Here is an 8,121-nt window from a genome sequence, read left to right as displayed (position 1 = left end):
TGCCCTGATTTAACTAAAGATGTGTTTTTAATTGCTTTAGTAAAACTGCTGCAAAACCCATCAGTGTGGATGGTCTTAATTCAATTTAACCCTAGTTTATGTTGATTACACTTAATTCGAACGTTACTATTCTCTAGGCTTTAATCGGTGTAAGAGTGACCATGCTGGGTGTTGCACAATTTTAACTAAATTGATTTAGAAACAAAACAATTTAGCTAAACCTGTGTGACTTTAGTATAGACAAGGACTCAGGCAATCAAGCCTTGCTGCAGAAACACCATACAACAAGTGCATGCTGGAAGTGGCCTTTTAAAGTGTGTGATTGGATGGTGCGCAGACCTTAGGCGGGACAAAGGAACCAGCAGGCTGAGTAAGAAAAGGAGCTTGGTTAGCTCTTATGTTGTCTCCTTCCTCCACAGCTCAGCAGCGCCACAGGAGGGGGTGTTGTGGCAATGGACCAACCAACCTGGCCTCCCTCCAGGAGAGTGACTGTAGCAGATTTATGAAACAGGGAGCCTAGAACTTTGGGGGAAAAGCTGAAAATCGTTTAGTCAAAGCCATGTTAATAACCACGGTTCATGCTGGGACCTTGATAGAGCTTTGTTTAAAAAACGGGATTTGTGATGATATGCTTTGAGACTGCTCAAGGTTTTCTTGTTGAGCGAAGATTGTTTGGGTTAGAAAAGCTACTAGAAACATTGGCAGGATGGCTGTGAACAGCCTGGTCATTTTCTATGGATTGAGAAGTAGGAGACCCAGTGTAAACCAAAAGGGGTTTCACTGGCTGGGCTTTGGCTTTGTTTGGTGTCCCTTCTTTTCTCTTTGTGCTCCAAGTTATGGGTGTCATGCTTAGAGAATCTCATGCCATGCGGCTTCTTGAATTTCAACAGCCTGGTCCTAGATTTGATTTTGTCTGTTCATCTGATGCTGCCTCCTGCTACTGGGAGAGACGGGGGAATGTCACCCAACAGTGGGAGCATGCCTCCAATCCAGCCTTCCCATCCTGACCTCTAAGGGATCAGGGATTCTGCCTGCACAAGGAAAGAGTAACGACTCTCACCTGAAACTGACAACTCGTCTTCCACCAGAAAAAGACCATCTCCGATTCCCCCCTTCTCCCCCCGCCCCGCCTGCATATTTACAGCCTAGACATGACTTAGCCAAGCTGCTCTGTAGGAATTGATATGGCACAGTCAGTTGATGGCACTAGTGAGGCAGCAGGAGCTGCTGCTGTGTTTTTATAGGTAGGTTGACCCCATGGCTGCTGCTTCACTCACCCCCTTTATAGTACAACCAGTATCCATCCTAGTCCACTGAAGGCAATGAAGCGTTAAGGTCTATCCACTATGTGTAGCCGTCTATGTGCAGCGGTGCGGGTGTTCTAACCGGCATGTTCAGCAGCGTTCAGGTGGTTAACACAGATAGCGTTGCTGTCATTCCCAAACCTTGTCCTGCCATCTGTGTAACGACGGGGTAGGCTCTTTGATGTGGTTCGGAGGATACAGCCGTGTTTCTGAGCAACAGATCAACAGAAAAGATTCCGGGTGCCAGCGTGCATGTAATATCGCACGGTAACAAAGCACTGCTGCAGCTTCTCATTGATATTCTACACCTGGAGCGTGTCTAAAACCTCTCCTTTCTGCCTCACAGGCTGGCAGCGTGACTGCGTTGCCTTTACCAAAAACTGAAGCAGTTCTGGCTAAGTGGTTCTACAAGGAAAACATGATTTGTTGCCCCAGAAATGTCCCTATGGAGGTGAACAGAGACACAGGCAACCTTGATTTATTCATGACATCATCTATAGGAATAACAACAAATGCTGCCGCGGCTTATCAGACCACGGAGGTCTTCTGAGCTATAAAAATAGAAAAAGCTGATGCCAATGGCTTCTGCTAAACCAAAATGGCAATGAAAAGTCCATGGCGCCGAGCGCTGACGAAATAAAAACCGACTAATGACTCCAGAGTTTGGCCTCATCGGTTCTCGTCTTCTTGTCATGTACGATATGTGAACCCTTTACTTGCTATTTCTGGGCATATATATTTTCCTTACCTTGGCTATATTCTTTTTCCTTTCTTCTTTGCAAGTGTTAGTGAAATGGATGCAGGTCAAGTTAAAAATGCTCTCTCGGAAACAGGAGTTGTCATGAAGGAAGGGTCCCAGACATATGGTTGGGGCAGATTGCTTCTTTCTCACATGGTCACACAGATGTTCATTTCCTTTGGATCTCTTCATTAGTTTTTTTCCCCGGACAGAACTGATAAATTTAGTTTCAGATATACAGGGCTTCATTGACAGAGCCTGTTTACCTGCAGAGCAATTGCATGCTTGGTTTGCATGCAGTTACTATGACTGTGCACACAAATTGGATGATTGCACCCTCAAATGTCCTTCATGGGCCTTTTGCACGAGCAATCTCCCAGTTTCCACACAACTGCAATAAATACACACATCAGCTAGGTGTATGATTGCACACACATTTTGCGTGTATCTTTTGTGCAACTAATTTTGGTGAAAAATCTGCTCCTTGTTAAAAAAAACTACCTACTTGCTTTTTTAAAAATAATAAAAAGAATTTGGTAAACTGATAAAGCAACAAAACATACTCGGGTTCATTTTTGTCCCATCAGATGCATGCCGCAATGTGTGCACTATTGCACACTTAGTTTGAATATGTATTTATGACATCTGCAAGGACAAATGAGGTGTTTGTGGATGCAAATAGTGTGATAGGCTACTAAGTGGACTTTTGCATATGCCAATACCGGATTTGCTTTGCATATGCATTAATTGCACCCACCTTATTTTTTCCTCTGGCTCTAATCTTGTGGCGCTTTGAAAATTAGGCTCAAGATGTCTGGAAGCAAAGGGTCTTTATGTACACTAATGTGTTAGGTTAGAGTGTTAAGGCCATCCATATAAGGCAAATTCCCCTATGCATGCAGCAGCACTTGGTTTTCAAATAGCAAGCACAGAAGCACCCGAACCTCTAACAGTCAAGGCAATCGGATGGGCAGGATTTTTTCTGGTAGAATAATGCATCAAATGTACCTTCCAGAATTAGTTAATGGCAAGGCCAGCTTAAAATAAACCCAGAGTTGACCCTTGGGTAAATCTGGGCAGGAAACGTTTTCCTGTCTCATGAAGATGTTCAAGATTTTGAAAATTATTCCTGCTCTGCATCAGGACGAACCTGAGATCTTTCAGAGGTTTTTGCAAAAAGAATGTGGCGGGGACAGGCTCTCTCCCTCTTTCCGATTTTGCCTGGAACTCTGTCCTGGACTCGAGAAACCATTTCCCCACCAAAGGTTTTTCAAAACTGATCCAGTCCCATGAAAAGTTTCTGTTTCTACAAATGGACATTTTCCAATGAAAAAACACTGTCAAACAATTCCCAACCAGCAGTCATGGGCCTGCCACTCTGGGGTCTGCCACTATGTGAGTGTAAAAAGAAAAGGAGGACTTGTGGCACCTTAGAGACTAACCAATTTATTTGAGCATAAGCTCACGAAAGCTCATGCTCAAATAAAAGTGTTAGTCTCTAAGGTGCCACAAGTCCTCCTTTTCTTTTTGCGGATACAGACTGACACGGCTGCTATTCTGAAACCTGTCATTATGTGAGTGTAGTGTCAATGTCTCCGAAATTCCTCTAGATGGGAGTCTTGAGCCATATAAAGACTGTGTCCGGATGCATATTCACTAGTAAGTTGGTCCAGTGGGGTCTACTCATTAAGTGTAAAGCTCCTATTTATGGGGCTTATTTTAGAAATGCTGCTTTCTTCAGCTGATCCCCAAGAGGAGGAGAGCTTTACATTGCCTCTGCAGTTAAACAGGGCCAGCTGCATTGCTCTCCTTAAGGGTTGTGTTGGGCCATTGTGTGCTGCTAGGCTGCTACTGCATTCTGCCCTAGAGGTGGTGGTGCTTCAGTGGGTGTTAAAGTAAAACCTGCAGAGAGTTGGTACTATAGGCTGCTGCTCTGAGCTCTGGACCACAAGTCAGGAACCAGTGAGTTCTGACCTCACCGTGACACTGAATTCTGTGGCTTTGAATGAAGTCAGGCCAACAGCTCTGAACGTGGGTGTTTCAAGGTAGCTGTTTACATTCATATCAAGGGCACCTAAATCTGTGATTTAGAATTGCCGGGCGCCTGCAGCTCCCACTGAAGTCAATGATCAACACTTTGGGATCATTTGGTAACGAATACTGTGTATTGTTACTAAAGGGACAATCTTGAAAGTTCATAGATGAGCAGAGATGGGCCAAACCCAAAAGCCTCGCTCCAAATACTCTCATCCCTGGGGAAATGTAGATCCACCTTGGAACATCATGGCGCAGACCCATCTTTACATATTAGGGCTCTGCCCAAACCAGGGTTTGGAGATTTCACAGGATCTGGAAAGCTTCCATTATTTCACAGGATCTGGGCTTGAAATGGGGACGGTCATTGCAGAGGGAGACTGTCTCTGAAAGGGAGGAGAAGACATCTCAAAGCAGGCAGAACCCAGTGGGAGTGGGATGGAGTCCCTCCAGGCAGGAGACCCTGAAAATGGGGAGTGGGTGGGGAAATTGGGATACCCCAGTACTCTGCTTCAGAGGCGCACACAAGAGGCTCTGTTGACACTGGAAATATGGTTTGTATCATCTCAATTCAAACATGATTCATAACCACAAATATGGACTGTGGCGTTTCTTAGATTCCAGAGAGCTCAGTCACTCGGAGCTGTTGTGGAGCACTGTTACCCCCTTCGTCCCGTACATGGAGCTACCTTCCAAGCTTCAGCAAGTCTCCGCTGACGCGCGCTATAATCTGCTTCTCCACTGTCTCCATACACTGGTGCACCATGATGCTGCCCAGTAGTGTTGGCTCCAGCACCTTCCTCCTCACCTCCAGTGCCCAATGGGGGAGGGATCCAAGAGGGGCATGACCCAGGTAAAAAAATGACACACTCTACCCCTGCAATCCCTTCACTGGCTGCATCTAGCCTGGTGTGGGCTGAAAACCTTCATCCCCGATCTCTCCCTAGCAGAGACAGGGATTTTGATCAGGTCCTGAGCCTGGATTTCTGATCTCACCCAGTGCACAGTCCCCTCCGCCCACAAGCTTCCTTTTCAGAAAGACAGGGAGGCTTGCAGAGTTTGCTGGTTTCTTGGACGACCTCAGCTGGGAAGCAGCGGTGGTGGCGTTGCTCAGCCCAGCCCCCTGAGTCCAGAGTTGATCGCCAGCATATTCTCCCCGAGCCTGGGTGGAGAACTGGAGGAAACTCCACCTCTGCAGGAGCCAACCTGCTGCAGCAGGAACTCCCAGAGAGATTCCCGCTTGGGCTGATCTGTCAACAGATCCATGAACTTTCTCTTACCTCTTGCAAAACCAGCCCATGAATGTGCTAAAAACAGACCCAGGTTGCTTCTACCTCTAGAGCAGAGTCTGGGGGCTTTGGCTAAACACTGCATGCTGATAGCCACCCTTTTACATCTGTGTACACATGGAGCCTGGCTTCTCATCCGCCCCTTGTGAAGGGGAAGCAGTGGAGCCATGAAAACTGTTCACCACAAAACCTGAAACTCAGCTGGTCTCATGCCAAGCCCGGAGCTTGACTCAGGTTTGTTGGAAAGTTGTGAACCTCTGATGACTTCCGGCTTGGCAGGTGGGCCAGGTGAAAATGGGCAGAGTCAGGGGAGTTTCTCTGAGCTTTTGGATTTGTTTGAGCCCAGAACTTAAAAGCCTACATCCAGGGTGCCGATGCCACACAGATCTGAATCTGAAAAATCCTAAGAGAGTCCCATGAATGAATGAACTCAGGAAATCTATGCTGCTCTCAGCACATGGGCAATCTCTGAAATGCATCTCTCAGATTAACCAACAGATGGGCAAGAGCCACAAAGCTAGTCTGATCAGCACCTGAACTCACCTAGCGTTTGGGAATGTGGGGGTTGGATCCAGGCCATTATTAAGGGGGACAGGTAGCTGCAAAATTCTGATTTCTATTTGAGATTGGGGTTATGTCTATCTGCTGCATGGATCCAGATACTGTGCGGGGCCGATGTAACTAGGCCACTGCACCACTGATTCCAAACATGGAGTCTGATTCTCCTCTGCCTTACACCAGCTGAGGAACCAGTTTGGTAACGATATAATGGATGAAATCTCTGGCTCAGACACCCTGACCTTTGTGGTGTTTTGGCTCTAGATCTCATAGGCCATCCAGCCAAAACTCTTGATTTAAGCACCCCTGCAACTCTGGGAAAGCTTGGACCCAAATTCAAACTTGAATTCTGCAGCCTGGGCTGGGCTCATCATCTGGGATCATCTCACTGTTGTAAGAGAGTCTAAACTCTCAGTGCACCAACACTTGTGAAAGACCCTGCAGAATTTAACAGGATCTTCAACAGAAGTCAATAGGGTTCTATAGAAATTTCACAAAATTCCATAAAAATGACTCTGCAGTTAATAGACAGTGGCATCTTTCTGTAGGTTTGGTTGACGAGGAGGCACATAATTGAGGCTGGAGCTAGGCTGCTCTCAGTGGTGGCAGATGATAGAACAAGAAGCAATGGTCTCAAGTTGCAGTGGAGGAGGTCTAGGTTGGATATCAGGAAACACTATTTCACTAGGAGGGTGGTGAAGCACTGGAATGGGTTACCTAGGGCGGTGGTGGAATCTCCTTCCTTTGAGGTTTTTAAGGCCCGGCTTGACAAAGCCCTGGCTGGGATGATTTAGTTGGTGTTGGTCCTGCTTTGAGCAGGGGGTTGGACTAGATAACCTCCTGAGGTCTCTTCGAACCCTGATATCCTATGTTTCTATGATAATTCTCCATTAATTCCATAGAATAGTTCAAAAAAGCAATAGGAAGTTGATTGTTTTCTGTTCGGTTCCAAAAGGGAAATAAATGCAGCATTTGCCCTATCACAGCTCCCATTAACACTGGTGAGAGTTCTACATGAGTGAGGACCGCCTGCTTTGGCTGTGGCTGGAGGATTTATAGTCCAAGCGTCCCCTTGTGATCAGAATAGCTACCTAAAGCCTACCCCTGCTGCATCGAGGTGAGGTTAGGGATGAGATTATAAATCCCCACGGGCTAGACGCTGGGTTTACGCCAGGGTGGCATTTGGCCCGCTAGCTCTGCAGGTGCTTTTCTGAGACACTGGGGCTGCTTCTTATATCTCTTCCCTTTCACTATGTTAATTATTTTGGCTGCTGCTCAAAATAGCAACAGCATAATGAGGAAGAAGTGCTAAGTAACCGCCTTTAACTCTGAACAAGGCACTCTTTGGGGACGGCGGAGCAGATCCTCAGCCAGCGTAAAACAGCCTCGCTCCACTGACGCCAACGAAGTGATACCTGTTGACACCAGCTGAGGATCTGGCACTCTGGGTTGGGGTCTGGGTGGACGGGTGGCGTGTCACTCTATTTGCCTGCATGAAGCATAGGAAGTCAAAGTCATTCATTTTGCTATTTACATTCCCCCTCTGGCCTCCCACAGCCTTTCTCCTCTCGGCCTGCCCTGCATCCTTGACCTTGAGAAGTCCGGTGTTAATACACTTTCCGTTTGGCCCATGGAAAGCGCCGATCTGAAATGGGGCCTCGATAAAGGCTGCTGTGGGAAGGCAGGGGCTCCCGAACTCTCACACAGGGCTTTCCCATTGAGCACTTCCTATATTGTCTCCACTCACTGGCGCAAGCTGCCAAGCAAGGATGGCAAGGAGGCTTTCCAGAACAGCTTTGCCCCTACCATGCCGCAGGGCTGTCTCTGCTGGGGTCACATGGCTTCCTCCACCCAGAGGCCAGCTCCAAGCCTGGAGAGCAATGTGCTCTGGAGATGAGGGAGCTGTTTAGCTTACTTGGCAGAGCTGCTGCAGGGGAAAGCACTGCATTCTCTTTTGCCAACACCAGCAGCTCCAGGCTCATCTGTGCTAAAGGGCTGAAGGCAAAGCCCTGGCTTCGGGTTGCAATCCATTCACAGCCCGGAGCTGCACCATTCCTTTGTAATCAGGACGCTGGTGTTTTCTCCCCCACCAATGTGATTCATGGGGCGGTGGGACCAAGAGGACGGTCTGTAAGAGGGCAGTGCCTGACAGGGCAGCAGGGGGCTGGGAAAAGGCTGGAGGACCCAGGACTGAATT

Source organism: Lepidochelys kempii, chromosome 13, assembly GCF_965140285.1.
Source record: "Lepidochelys kempii isolate rLepKem1 chromosome 13, rLepKem1.hap1, whole genome shotgun sequence".
Taxonomy (NCBI): Eukaryota; Metazoa; Chordata; order Testudines; family Cheloniidae; genus Lepidochelys; species Lepidochelys kempii.
Note: the sequence above shows the minus strand (reverse complement) of the source record.